This window comes from Anguilla rostrata, chromosome 16 (assembly GCF_018555375.3).
Source record: "Anguilla rostrata isolate EN2019 chromosome 16, ASM1855537v3, whole genome shotgun sequence".
NCBI classification, from domain to species: Eukaryota; Metazoa; Chordata; class Actinopteri; order Anguilliformes; family Anguillidae; genus Anguilla; species Anguilla rostrata.
In genome coordinates, this window is record NC_057948.1 from 28908297 (window position 1) to 28924428 (window position 16132).

Sequence of the window (16132 nt, forward strand, 5' to 3'; positions counted from 1 at the left end):
CACTGAACCATGACACTGGATTTATGCGTAGTGAAGGTGAGTACTTCTTTTTCTTGAGGGTTTGAGACATTTCCATAAAAAAACAGAATTACAACTCTTGGCATTGGGCAAAACTGGACTGCATTATAAGTTACTTCAACTTTAAACTAAGCTGAAGAAGAGGTGAAGAGTGAATAATTTCAAATACAAAATTTAGGCAGCCATCACAGCCTTTACCATTTTCAAATTTGTTCTATAAGCTTTCCTAGCAACAAGTGCACAGTGACACACAGGTACATTCCCAATTACAACGTAACAAATATAATTGCAATTAATTCTTGTTTTTTTTACTTTTTACGCTAATAACAAAACTTTATAACATATCTACAAATGTTACATGTGTATTGCTTATTAAATATGTTAACTTTCAATAAACAGCACTATTAAAGACTAGCATGAGAGTCAGTCAGAAAAGTAGCACTGTTATACTAAAGTGACTACAACTGTTCACTGTTATACTAAAGTGACTACAACTGTTCACTGTTATACTAAAGTGACTACAACTGTTCACTGTTATACTAAAGTGACTACAACTGTTCACAACTAGCACAAATGGCACTCCATTGGCTCTCAAGTTTAAAAAAAAATGAAAGCAAGCCCAAATATAAAGTCACCCCTGCAATTACCGCCTATCAAGTTAGTGTGAGGTGAAACTAAGTTCGGCATCGTCACTGTGCGCCACAAACTCCGGCAAGATTAGGGCGTTTCTTGCACAAGGAGATTCAAGGCTCCGTTTCAAAACCACTCCATGAAATGACTCCAAACATCAGCATTTTAGCAATAATATGTTCCTGGAGAATGCTGTACCCTCTTTCATCTGGGATTTCACCCATCACAGTAAGATTAACAAGTTGATTGCTCCCACAGAAAAGCAGGCAGAACTCTTAGATGGAAAAAAAAAGAAACTTGCCAATCCTGTTTCAGCGCGATACTACGCTCACTACAAGGGGGGGGGGGGAAGCCATCAAGAGAATAAGCAGCTTAAAATGGGAAATAAAAAGTTAGATTCCTAATAGCACATAACAGAAAACAACACACATTTTCCTCATTAAGTTATAGGTATAAATGCTTTAAACCATGAAATTACCTCTGAGCCTCCATCTCGAAACAACCTGGTTTTGCAAACGAATGATCCATGCAAAGCAGTAAAATGCAGATTATTGAAATAATAGGAGGGATTTAAATTTGCATTTCCAAAACTGTTCAGCATAGTGTGCAATTACTCCTCCTCCCCGTGTTCATTTCAGTGGAGGGGCTGTGTGTGTGTGTGTGTGTGTGTGTGTGTGTGTGGCAGCCTTCGCTGCCTCTCTCTCCACCGGTGCCTCCTGTTAATACACACACAGCGCAGAGATGATGCGCTGCAATGCTGCTCCCCCTACACTCCCACCACCGCCTTAGCACAGCTGAACCCCAATGTCTGTATGACACTTTATTTAAAGGGCCTTTTTAACCAATGTCTGTATGACACTTTATTTAAAGGGCCTTTTTAACCAATGCCTGTATGACACTTTATTTTAAGGGCCTTTTTAACCAATGTCTGTATGACACTATTTTAGAGGCCTGTTTAACCATGTATGTATACAGAACAGGTTAGGTAGCAAATAAATGTGGCCAAGAACCTTCCCGTTTTAGGTGAGAAATCCCTTAGAAGTCACTGTTATGATTGCTTTAAATATTTTCTTTTCAATATTCAGACTTGCCAATTTACAATAATGTGAGATTCTAACAGTGATATTTGAAGTTAAATACAACTTAGACATTTCCTGAAAAAAATTATACTGTAGCAGCAAGTGGAAATATTACCATCTGCTTAATAATTATTTTGCAGGTAATACTTATGAATAAGTCGGATATTTATTCATTGTAATAATAAAAGGTGAAAAATGTCTGTTGTATGCCACAAAATTATTGAAAAAAAAAATCTTATATCAGTACACTTGATCTTTCTGGCTCCATCTGATCAAGTTTCAAAAACACAGTCAGGTCAAGCTGCTAAATTTTGGCATTATATTGTTCCGCAGAATCCTCCTCCATCGCTCCATTACTTATGACTGAATTTGGGACTGCACCGCGTGCATCACACAATAGAGCAGAGGAAATAAGACGCAGTGCGCCGGTCACATTATTCAGCTTTGCCGAGGCTCAGGACCAGCGTCAGGTGCGCAGTTTTATGGCCGAGGAGCCCTTCCATGCATTAGGGCTCAGCCTCCCCCCCCCCCACCCACCTCTCGCCGCAATAAAGAAAAATATCAAACTTTGGACAAAAAAAAACAATAACCGCTCCTCTCCGTACGCCTGTCCCATCCGCCCCAAATGGAGAAAGATGACCGGGATCGATGCTAAGGGCTCGCATTTCTTTTGAGTTATGGGGTCGATTTGCAATTCAAAGTGCTCCTTTTCCTGGAGCTGACCACCACGGCGACGCCCCCCGTAAACCGCCGCCCCCCCCCCCCCCCCCCCACGCAGGGGCCAATCAGACAGATTTACGGAGCGGCGGGAGCTTCTTCCGGTCCATTCCGGCTGGCGGGGAAAAGGGCCCATTTGCAGCCCCCCCATTTCCACAAATGCACTTCTGGGTCACATTGCGCTGGCGGAGAGAGCGAGCGACAGCGCTTAACAAGGGGAAATAAGCCCCAAATAAAAACACACTGGAGGTGCGCCATAAAAGGCTCGGGATCCGCGCAGACAAAAGAGCTCATTTTAAGAAGCCGTCCAGGGCCGCGGGCCCGGAGTCGTATTTTCATTACATCGTTACTTTGTTTCCAGACCGAACGCTTTGGAGAACCGGAGAGCGGGCTGCGTGACCATCGGAGCCCGGGTGTGCGAGCATCGCGCCGTGACCCTCGGCATCAGCCTGTCTGACTCCCACCACAAGTAACAGAGGCACTCCCTATTTAACCTGTTCTATAAAGTACGATTCGTTTATTAATCCAATTAATAGTGAGTACAAGGCTCCCCCTCCTAAATACTGGCACATACACACACACACACAAGTGCACAGACACACCTATACACACAAGCATGCAGATACACACACACATTAGTGCACAGATACACAAACACAAACACACACACACACATGCATATCCATGCACACACACTCTCACACACGCGTGCACGCTGGCATGCACTCAAGCACCACCAGTCTCATCTCATCTTATATACAGTAATGTCATAGCCACAGAGATACAGTGCAAAAGCAAGAATGCTTTCAGGAAAATTTAAAGGCGCCTCATAAATATCACTTTTCTGTAAAACCTCTTCCTGATCTTGCATACTCTGTATTAAAGCTAGAGTCTTACAGGGCACCCTGTGGTTTGCAATGTCTCCAAAAAGCCTAGTGAAACATTCAGAGTAGTCATGACAGGGTGGTTAAATAGGACTATCACTCTCCGATCAGATAACTAAACCAAAAGCCGGAGCCAGAGCACAGGTTTTTAAGATGGATCGCATAATTAAAACTTTAACAAAGAGATGAGATTAATCTGTACGATTCTCAGCATATGACTCCCCGCTGCAGAGGAACTGCCAGATTCATCCCCGCCCATCTCTCAGCTATGATTAGCAGTGAATGAGCAGCCTTGCTGAAAACGCGCCGCGCTCTATGGTGTAAGTCTGACCTTGACGGAGCAGTCACACCATACGCACCCCCCCCCCACCCTGTCCCATCAGCTCAGACCGGACCGTCCCACACGCAGCTCCTCCAGCCAGCCCCTGCACTGAGCGCAAAGTTCAACCGCGAAAAAAAAAAAACACCCAGCGAAAACCAGAGCCAGCTAATGATGACAGAAGGCGAGCGCAGCTCCCGAATCCACCGCTTTTCTCGCCTCTTTTTTACCTTCCTGCGCTACTGCGGCTCAGCAAGACTTCCGCGGGAAGCGGCGCTCCACTCCATTTCGGCTCAACGCCCCGGCTCCTCTCCTCGCCAGCTGCCGAGGATCCTCACACCGAGTGAGAAATCTGTGAGAAAAGCACCTACTTCCTGCTGCGCGTTAGCCTAGCACAACAACAGGCGAGGCCATCAAATGGTGCTGGCTTCTTTTCTTTTCTTCCACCCCCCACCCCCTCCGCCAACCCCTGAAACATAGCGGTAGGGAAATTTTGCCCACGCGGGTACGGCGGGTGGCATGATGTTTCAGAAGTCCCGGCTCCACCGACGGGACGGGTGCGGCCCGGTGCCCATCTGTTACCGCTTGATTGAGCGGTCGCGCAATTAATATTCCGCCAAGGTCCGCGATCGCTCAGGGAGCTCTCTGGGCGAGTCAGAGGCCAGGGCACCAGGTTTGCTGAAAAGCCGTAGCGGCACGCTAACAAACTACGGGGGAATTCTCACGTTCTCCATTAATCGTTGTTGGCAGACAACGTGCAGAAATTCCTCTACTGGATCCCAGCATTAATACCCAACGACAATCAATCACCTCTTTACCGTGCCTACTGCTCCCACAATTAAATGGCGAGGAATACAGTGGCGGTATAAAATGGCAGTACCACAAACCCGTTGGTAGGACTGCTATTATTTGCTAAAATCAATCTCTGTTATTTCAGACGGATGTCTATTGTCCCCTCTTGCACAGTTTCAGGTCTGTTATTTGCAGGCTGTAAATAATTCATCTTAGAACATCCCCCCATTATCCCTGTCTCACTGTAGCACCCCGTAGGAAATCATTTGGAGTCTCCACAGTATTGATGTTGTGACAATTGCTTTTGTTCCCCTACTTGTTAACGTTAACTGCTAAGCGGGCCTCGTGAGTGATCGGATCAGGACGGCACTGCAGACCTCTGGGGCATTGACTGTACGGAGGGGAAGAAACAAGGACCTGAAATAATGGCGAACACTGACAGTAGAAAAGACACAACGAACTGAAATAATGGTGAACACTGACAGTAGAAAAGACACAAGGAGCTGAAATAATGGTGAACACTGACAGTAGAAAAGACACAAGGACCTGAAATAATGGTGAACACCGGCAGCAGAAAAGACACAAGGACCTGAAATAATGGTGAACACCGGCAGCAGAAAAGACACAAGGACCTGAAATAATGGTGAACACTGACAGTACAAAAGACACGAGGAACTGAAATAATGGTGAAAACTGACAGTAGAAAAGACACAAGGAGCTGAAATAATGGTGAACACAGACAGTAGAAAAGACACGAGGAACTTAAATAATGGTGAACACAGACTGGGTAGAGCGGAGAGGAAGTGTCAGGTAGTGGCAGTGAACACAACGTTTGGAGTACAGGTCTACAGTCTTTCCAGCCATTAAATGAACAATACTCACTTAGAGAGGAGTGTAACCTTGACCAAGCATGCCATGCCAATGCTACCACAACTAGCTGTACTGCACATAAACTACGCTGTGGGTATCGCTACCAGATATTTAGAGCGATATGAAAGGTAACCTCATAATGTTGAGAAATAAAAAAATTTTAAAGGCTGCCACAAAAAACATTCTGAATACAGGGTGCCAGTTCATTTAAAAATATCACTAAGACAGATAGAGAAAACAAGGCAAACATTTGTGAAAGTTTAGCATAAAACAATTCCAAAATTACAAGCAATAAAATATAATATGTTGAATTAATTAATTAATTAATTAATTAATTAATTAATTAATTAATTAAAAGAACGTGAAAGAAAAGGTAGAGTGGTATTGTGATCGAATATTAGCTGAAAAAATATAGCCTCTGAAACATTAATCAAACTCTTCACCTAGTGGGCAGCCATATGGCGGAACAGCATGTGAATTGTGCAAACTTGCTGATCTTCAGTAACTGGGTGCAATTAATTCTGCTGGCTGCATCCATCTCGCCCTCGTGTTTAAGAGGATGGGGGGGGGGGGGGTAGTATTTATTGCAGCACCTTTTCATTCAAAACAAGGGAATCAAAACGCGCGTGATAAATGAGGCGGACGGACGGGGCCCTCCGTTAGCGGATTTGGGCGCGGAGTGCGTGGGACCGGGGTACGGGCTTCAGAGCGGGGGGCGCGGGGGCCAACGCCGCCGTGCCAGACGGGCGCCGTCTGGGCGCCCGTAACGTCTGCCCCGCTCCGCGGCCCGTTTCCAAGGCAGCGGCGCGCAGGAAAACAACCGGCTTATCAATTCACATCAATAGCCGCCGTTTACCCCTATGCAAAATTAGAGGCCCTTTACACTTTTAATGAGGCAGAGTCCATATTGACCTGGAATATTTTAGTTTTGTAAATTAGCCTCTATTAGCTATAGCCCCGGCTCTCTCTCTCCCCCCTTCATTACACTCATACCAATTCCTTTGGTTACTTCTGGGGATATGTGCTTCATTAGGAGGTGTCCACACCTCATACCCACCCCCCCCCCCCACACACACACACACACACATCCCTCTCCTTGTGCATTTTGGGTTTGCATTCTATCAGTCTGGCGGAACTACAGTAAATTAATGAGGCACGTGCGCTGGAACACTCATCTCTGAACTTTGAAAATGCTCTCGCTTGGACAGGTTTGCGTTTCTTTCCTTTTGCTTGTGATTAGTTTAAAACTGTATAATGAGCAGTGGACAGGTTCCACACACACACAAACATGCACACAACTGCAATTCTTTTCCTTCCCTTTGTATTACTTCCCTAATAAACACTCTGTTTGCAGCTGTTCGTTAGACCAAAAGGTATATCCAAATATTTAAATGCATGGGGGTGATTAGCATCAGAAAATCAAATCACAGACACACCCTAATGCCACTTAAACAGCAGATTTGAGTTAACGCTTTTCAATAAGGGATACATTGAATACATAGCTGCTAATGTATGTTAGCTTAAAGTTCTATGATAAATTATTAACGGACTCTCACTAATAAATATATGTATCATACACACAGGTTTTATCATGTACCAGTACATCAAGTCATATTCTCATGAATACATTTTTCACTATTTCACTTTACTTACAGTATCACTACTGGACAATTGTGCATTTTCTTGTATTTAAAAAAAAAATACAAACACACACGCACACGTGTTAAAATAAACCATATTTGTTGAAACCTGAACCCAGGAAAAGTGTTTAGCTGGACATTCTGTACTAAGGAGCCGGCAGGCAGAAAGAGCCCATATGTCTCCCTGAACACAGTGCATATGAATGTTTTCACTGTATATGGCTAGGTTGGTCAATGCAACATTTTTCATTCCCATGTCATGAATCACCTATCGCAATTAAGTCATTTATAAGCTCTAACCTAACGCCCATTTCGCACGTAACATTTTCATTGTGTTACTCTTTACGGATCAGAGGAAGAGTCTTCATGGCTTTAATACGTCTTTGTCATGTGAATTTATGATTATTTGAGTTCTCGGAGCCTCCATATGCAGTGCATGCATTGGATCCAGCTTCCACAGGCTGCCTGTGGATTTTAATTGATGAACTTCTATTCTTAGCCATTTGGCTCCTTCAGCAAAATGGCTGCTAATGCTGTACTGTCTCTTAATTGGTCTCTCAATGCTAAGCGTTTTGTCGGAAAAAGGTACAGGTGCCCGTCTGAGTTCCGCCACATATTAAGTTTACCCGGTTTAAAAAAAAAAATTTTTTTATCAGGCTTAAACAGCTAATAAAATGTTTTCAAACACAGGGGGATGCAGGAGATCATCAATCAATATGTTCAATTTTATTTGCGATAATTCATTATGACACAATATTAATGGGTTGCCATAGCCTTCAGAGGTGAGATTAATGCAAATGAGTGGGTGCAATTAACTTTACTGCTCCCCCTTCAGAGCAATGGACAGATGATTATAAATGACAAGTACATGTCAATTACAGTATCCAATAAAGAGAGACTTAGAGTGCAATCTATCCACTTTTATAGTGCTTTCCTGACTTAACTGTGCTCTTGTCAATCTAGTGATGTCATCACATAAAATACCGCCAGCTACCATGGGAGCTTTGTTTCCCCTAGAAGAAGATTGTCTGTTGTCTGTTTATCTGTATTTAAACTGAATCACGCAATCATACTCTTTCAAGGCCGTCTTCACATGAATGAAAATTCATATACTGCAAAGTTATAGCTAGTTCTAGCTATACATAAAAAAAAATTTTAAAAAAAGGTTAAAACTAAACTTGGATACAGGATATTGTTTCCCTAAAATGGCAAAATTCTGAATTGTGACAGCCACAGATCATTAGATGCAGGCAGAAAAGCTTGTCTGCCAAAGATGTCTACCCAGGCAACTAACCAATTCATAAACAGACTGATTGAGAATTCCATGATTCATGTTAATGTTTATTGGGAAAAAAAGTGGTTACTTTTGTCAATGAGTGGCCAAGAAAAGTTTGTAAAAGCAGGAATTAATCCAGCCCCACGTACATAACAGACAGAACTTAACTGGCTACTCTCATTCAACAACACAGATCATAACATGATAAATCATACAAACTGGACACAAACGTGTATGAAAAAAACTTATATAATAACTATTTTTAATCTATTGAATTACTACACATGTACAGTGTGAGTAATATACCTGGCAATAAACACATAGTCATAGGTACTCAGTCAGTGAGTTAATATACTCTTTGCACAACACACTCCTCTGTGGCCAAGCCATATGATGTACAGCAAGAGCAATAAAAGTAGAATATGTTTTTCTTGTGTGAAGGAAACCACCAGCCAAATACTTAAATTGACTATCTATCAAATTTATTGTTGCCTAAGTACTTACAAGCATCTAAGATTGATAGTGCTTTAGCTGGACAGAACCGCGACCAGTTCTTGCCTGTGGTCGTCCAGCATACGTGCAAATTCACATGGAAGCACTTCAGCAACCACATACCGTAGGTCACATGGCAAAAAGTTTTCTTCAAAAAAAAAAAACTACTAAATGATTTCTCATTTTTCTTTTTTTTTTCTTTGTTCATTAACAGTAGCTCTTAAGAACAGTGCGAAATATCCAATGGCTGGTGCTTTTAAAGTATTATTTATAGAAATAATGACTTAGAATAAGTGGAATAAAATAACCCTGAATGGAGATGTTTTAGCTCGCCTTTAAATCAAAACCATCTGTGTGCTTTGTCTATCTCCTTACGCACCTAGATATTTTTCTTCATTATTTCAGACACTTATAAGACCTATAAGATAAAAATGGATAGTTATTGCTACCTTCAGCGTGCATGCAACAGGAAAGAAAATAAGTGTTGAGGAAGAAAGGGCCTTTAAACTACCCTATCGCACTGAACGTCTGAAGCAAATAACTGTGGATGATTAGCACAACATACAGAATATCCGTATTCAGCAGTATTAATTACGGCTTTGCGCTTACTGTGTTTTAAGTCACTGCGCTTCGATCGTCTTTGACTGGAGCAATAGCCAAACGGTTGGGACCCAACAGACTATCTGCATCTCCCTGTAACTCAAGCCAACAGTGCTCACGTCGCTGCCCGGTGCAGCATCTGGTTTTCACATTGGATTTAAGGCCTGGTTGAGAAACCTCTGAAATGTGTTAAATATAAATGAAAATCTACCCTGTGCGACTGTAACCTGGAAAGCCTCCAGAAGTCTATTTAACACAGAATAAACACGAGAGAAATAATATGAAGTATAGTGAAAGAACTGCAACAGTTTAAAACACCTGGAGTGAGAAACATTAAAAATATTCATAAAAATAACGATTAGTAAGAAACACACTGTATCCTTTAAAAATTCAAGAGACAAATCATTTTTAGAATTACTTTTATCTTCCATTTTCCATTCCATTTTCCCCAATATACAAAATGTATTATTACATGGACTGTTGTATTCGGGGAAAGCATTTGTGTGCAGAAATAGATAAACAGTTTGCATGCAAAATGTTACCACAAAGACTGATGAGTTTAATCAGCATAAATCATATTCCTTCTTATGTAGCTACAGTTGTTCTAAAATAACTTGATATGCATGTGCATGTTCCGAATGGTGATTTGCTTCATCACAGCATTTATGATACATGTCACTTGTTGTTTAAAGTATATGAATATTAGGGAATTTATTTAATTTGTCAACAATTCAACAGGGTTATTCACACAAGAGCAAATACTCAGTCCATTTTGTCAGTGATTACTGTAACTCTAAAAATGGCTAAATGTTAAGATATGTACATTTGAATCATCTAAATTTAATGTGTATTTTGTTTAATTCCCATTTTGTTCTTTAAAATACTATAGCAAAATACAAACACCTGAAATACGAATAAATAACAAATAATACATCAAGGGCTCATAAAGACAATCCCGTCTTGCAACAACAGAGAAAGATTGTTACTAATTCTCATAAACTATTCCTAATTCCATAAATATCAACTGCAGCAATCGCGATTTACGTAGAAGCCAGACATGGCCATTGTTTTGAAAAGGCATAAAACAAAATGAACAAAATTTTGCTTAACTTCTAAACTCCATATTAAATAATGAACAGCTGTCTTCAAGTTTTGTTTCTAGAAACCCAGGTGCTCATTAAAGTGGCAGACACGGTCAATGTATAACACTAAGTGCGATATTAAATAAAGAATGAGAACAAAGAACCTATTCACACCTACAACACTGTCTTATTATTCCACTCAGCTGTCTAATCCGGTAAGACAATAAACCAGATAAACGTGTCAAATACTTTAATCACCCAAGGAAGTATGTCTGCAAGAAGAGATAACTTGCTTTAAAGACCTCTAAGCATACAAAAACATTCTTTCATCATTTCTAAAAACACAGAATGCATAATTGCACACGTTCCTTCCCCAAGGACTCAAAACTCCACGGTTCCATGCAGCACGCTCCGACTCAACCCAACCCTGCCGCTTCGCCCGGCGCAACCGCACTTGACAGCCGCAGAGCGGGCGTGGAGCCGCGCCAGACCGTGCAAACTACGAAATCTCCAGTTATTCCCGGGGGGGAAATATTTTCCCGAGCCCTGCCAGGGCCCTACAGTACGTGACACGTTCAGTGTTTCGATCTTTTTTTAAAAATGGTGTTTCAAAAAAAAAAAAAAAAAAAAGTTGCTGGGAGGGCTTCTATTTTGCATGAAAGTGTCCGTTTGCGCACGCAGCCAGCTTTGCATTTGTGCTGATGGTGCTGAAAGGGTCCGTGTGCGCAATATAGAGTGCACCTGGAATCTAATCAGGACCGAGAGCAGCAGCAGCAGCAGCAGCAGCAGCAGTCTGCTGCGGACCCCGCGACTTTAGAGACAATCCACTAACACCACCGGTGAAATAAATCCGGCGCAACAGTCTTTACTTTCGTGTCCTCCTCCCCCCCTACACCACACCTCCCCCCCCGCTTTCCTTGTAGCTGTTGGTTAACGATTTCTCAGGCTTAAACTCAAAGGGTTAATATACGACCACCGTTGGACTCCTCAATCTCCCATTTAATTGCCGTTTACCATTAACAAATATATATCAGTGTTATAGTATTTCCCTTGGCAGGAGTCTTCCTCTTCCGTGCGTGGTTATGGGTCTCAGCAGAGACGACCAGAACTGCTGACAGCCATGAATGGAGCCACAGTGATATTACCGAGCTTGGCAGAGAAGTACCCTTGCAGCGAGAGAGTGGCCATAATTTTGACTGTCACTTCACATTACGCCAGATATTATTTCAATGTATACACAACACTTTCTTAATGGACTACAGATCTCTCTCCGCTCCGCCACTGACATGATAAATGGGCGCATGGTAATGTCGGACCACCAACTTTGCTCGGAAAAACGTGTTTGGAAGTGTTCGGAGACATAACGTAAACAAATGAAAGGTGATTAAGAGAGTCCATCATTAGAGCTTGGCCTTGACCTCAGGCGGGAACTCGGACAGACCACCTTCGACTGGCAAGGTGGACACTCTAAGTGAAAACACGATGGCCTTTTTCAACAACGCCCTCATTCAGTTTAACCACAGTACTGATTGGCCATAACTTTCGAGTGCCAAATTTAACCAAGTGTAATATTATGTGCAACATTTACAACGTGTGATGAATTTGGGTGTAAGGTGTGGAAGGCAAAAAAAGATGAAAAAAAAAAAACAAAGGCCATTGTTTCAAAAAGAGCTTCATTTCATATCAGGGCATGCTCAGGTATGCTCAATGCTCACCACTGCTACCAGGCTATATCTAAAATGTAACAGCAACTTTTTGATGCATATTTAATATTTCAATAAAAAAGGCTATTGTTCAAAATAAAATTTTAAAAAGCTGAATGCCACTGTGTTGGAATTTAAACATTTAATGGGAACAAATACCAGACTAGTGCAGAAAAAGACAATATCAGATGAATATACCAATTAATTCAGATAACAGGAAAAAATGAATCAACTATTTTTTAATTCGCCTGACAGTATATATTAAACTAATTTAATGTGTTGCCCCTTAAAACCAGTGTACTCAAATCTTCAAAATCTACAAAAGAAAAACACTTCCCTTTTTTTAAAAAAAAGCATATGGTATATCCAACACAAACGCCTGCTTTGAGATTCCTCTTTACAATCAAGGCGTGACAAGCACTTTTTTCACACTAAACTAAATTTACTGCGCTCAATTATGTGTTTCCTCCCTTACGGGTAATTGAATAATTCCCGACCGGTATACGGGAATGATCGCACGGCTAGGACTCCACCCCGGAGGCACGACACGGCATCCAAATCACAAAATCCGCCTGAAGGAACTCAAAACCACCCAAAACACCGCGGACAGGGAGTTAATATCCATGAATTTTCCAACATGTACAGTACGATAGGATAGGAATATTCAATGCATGAAGAACATGTGCTCAGCGCATGGAGAGCAAGGATATAGTAGCAGGGACAGATCCATACCATAAGTACTGTAGCATTTAATGCATTCCTTTAGCAGAAATGAAACAAAGCTCTCTCAACACTAAGCCCTGTCCTAAGATTCATTCACGGCAGGCATTCTCCCTCCTCATTTGACAGGACACAAGACAAAGGGAAATGCAAAACCTGGAGGAAGAAACCTTACGCCTTTTTTTTTGGAACCTGGACAAACACCTTTGAAGCTGTTTGTGGATCGCACTGTGTTTAACAAGGTCTACAAACGAACCTGGAGTCAGCCTCCCCTCTGTGACACATTAATTATAAGTTCCGTATACAGCCTATCCCTGGCCATGAATATGTAATGCTTTAAAATGAGTCATATTCACATAACAGAACCCCAGCAGTGAATAAATACAAACTATCCATCACTGGCCTGTGAAAAATTAATGAGAGCTCGCAGACGCTGCTAAAGCTTTAGTAGCCAAGGGGTGAGGACAAATTATGATGCTTTATTTTAAGAAGTGGGTCACAAAGTTCATCGGTTTGCTGGAAATGTGTACCTAGTTAGGAAAGACAAGGTGCTCTCTATCAAGAAAAAGAAAAAAAAAAAAAAAAAGACAGACAGGTGACGGGTTTTATTCAGGGGGCTAAAAATTTGCATTCGGCAGTTCTCCAAAAAAACTGGCACGAACATGGCCAAGGGAAAAACTGACCAGCACAGCTAGGAGAGGAAAAGACGCGGGTCTTCAAGGAAACCATCACACACGTATGCCCAGTAAAACTTTCATAAAACAACCTGGGTGGCCCTGCAATAAAATACCGAAGCTAAATGTGTAATTAGCCATTTTTAATGGCGCCTACTGGAATCTTCTGCACCTGGAATGTCGCCGCGCGGAATGTGACGACGGTTTAAACGTTCCTGGCGTTCGAATCGTCTGCGTCAGAACAGAGGTGATTAAATGCGTGGACAGGACAACGTTCAAAATACATAAGCAGACACGTGCGAGTTCTTCGGACGCAATCGAACGGACGAAATCGGAGAAATCCTTTAATATTTTAAACGGTGTTTAAAGTCAGAGACAAACAGTGAGGGGCTTTTCCATTAACTATATTGATTAAACGAAAACATTCTCCACTCGCAGTATACTAAGCTAATTTCTGCAGTAACTGATCGGATCCAGCGAAGGTAATTAATTGAGTCTGCCAGAGCAGTGTGCCACAAGCAGTCAGTGGAGTTCCACAGAGGTAATGTTCTGCCTCTCAAAGTCATTTTATGAAAAATGTGCGACCATCAGACACCCACCCTGACTTGTATTCAAAATGCTTCCCTAAAATAGCCCTTAGCTGTTATTATTTTCCTCTTATTATTATTTCTTTAGCTCCACATGCCTATTAAGTCAGCATGACATTTTATGATGGCATGTTATTAAAAACAAGTTCTATTATTTGAGGGCTGAAACTTGAGACAGCTACACCAGTACACATTAATTACACTCTGAAGGAAAGGGGATATTTATGAAGGCAAGGAAACAAGGGGAATTGGTGTGTAATGTCTCGCTGTCAGTTGTGGTTTGCCATTTAACTTTGAACCCAACGCGGTTAATGTTATATCAATCCCAACCTCATTTACAAATAATTCCAAAATATCACCTCTGTTTCGTCGTCAACTGAGAGCCTAAGTGGACCGAGCAGCTCCTGATTAAATAAAGGCCATAAGCACACAATCATATGTAAATTGTTTTTATGACTACAGTACCTGCGACAGAAAAGCATGGGAGAATCACTATCAGTACGGGAAGTCAAAGAGAATTAGAACCTAACAGTCCAAATTGTCTGTGGTCACATCTGTGGTTTGCTCTGCTAAGCAAATATCCAACAAATTCACATCGGTATTTGAATATAAGAAAATACACTCCCCTCGAGGTATTAAAAAAATAAAAATAAAAAAAACACACACACACACGCAGTAGATTACTTACAACCTGTCCTGACAACGACACTAAATCTGAAGTCAAGGAAAGTCGAGGAGTGAAATAAACTAAACTAATAAATAAAATCAAACCGTGCCTTAATTTGCATTTTTCACCCTCAGAGGCGATGATGGCGGGGGTGCAGGGTCTTAAGGCACAACCCCCGTTACCCAGCGACTCCGGGACCCTCACGCTGCCCGTCCCGTATGCCTTATCCCCCTCAATTAACCCGCGACCGCGCCCTCCCCCGCCCCTCCCCGAGCAAACGGGGCCCTCTCCACGGCGACGCGCCGTACCGCGTGTGGGCGTTTTTGATTAGGAGGAGGAGCAGGAGGAGGAGGAGGAGGCGCGGTTCGAACACAAAGCGCCATTAAAGGCCACAGAAGGTGGCCACTCCTGGGCCCCCTGTTCGGCCCACCTCAGTAATAAGCAACTAATCACAGATGTCACGCCTGCATCCGGAGAGGGAGCGGGGACCGGGGCGGGTCGGGGCGCAAGCGCTGCTCTGTGATTTAGGGGCATCTTTATTACTGGATGTTCCCCGATCCCCCCTCTTTTTATGAGCCAAATTTCCCTGAACACTCGGATTTATTGAAAATGTCTGTGCCAGGGCTCTGATGCATTGTTAGGGTTGCTAATGCAAAAGACCCACTTGGAACCTCCAAGAAATGTTGTGCAAGGCTGCAAAGCAAGACTCTTCAATACCCCGGCTTAGGAAAAGTAATCTAAATGGAATGCAATAACGAACGGTACACAGATTATTGAGATTAAAGTTTTAAATCTCGGACACCTGGGGTGAACATCTTTCCATTTTCATCTCCAGGATGGAGAACGATTAATATTTTATAATAAATTTTTAACTATATTTCAGGACATCAAAATGGTATTTTGTTTGCTTTTTTTTGTTTACATTTCAACAGCAGATTGTTTTAATATATTTTCTGTGACTAAAATCTAAATTCTGTGGTTAAGGCAAAAAACCCAATATTAATAATACTTAAGATGAAAAAAAGAAAAACTCACAGCAAATGTCCAAACAACACCTAAAAGAAAAAGAAAAGCTTGCATTTTGTGATTTGTTAATGGGCATGCTTGTGTAGAAAGCAGTGGCTATGAATACTGAACAATAATGAATTACAACAAATACCAAATATTACAATGTTCCAAATGCTCCAGACATTATACAAAAGCCTAAAAAGTTATTTTTAATATTTCATAACTGCATTCAAGCATGAATGAATGTAGAGACAAAGAAATGGTCAGATAAACTGCCAATCAATGCACGTGTATGCCAATATTAAGAAAGGCTGACTGAAGAATAATCATATTAGAATTTAAATTCCTATTAAGAAATATAAAAAAGGTATACC

At 41.7% G+C, this 16132-nt stretch overlaps 1 protein-coding gene across 4 annotated transcripts in view; it reads right to left on the minus strand.

The window, feature by feature from the left end:
- Window positions 1-16132, minus strand: part of wwox (WW domain containing oxidoreductase) — a 306560-nt gene that overhangs the window by 240773 nt on the left and 49655 nt on the right. The gene's annotated exons all lie outside the window — the stretch shown is intronic.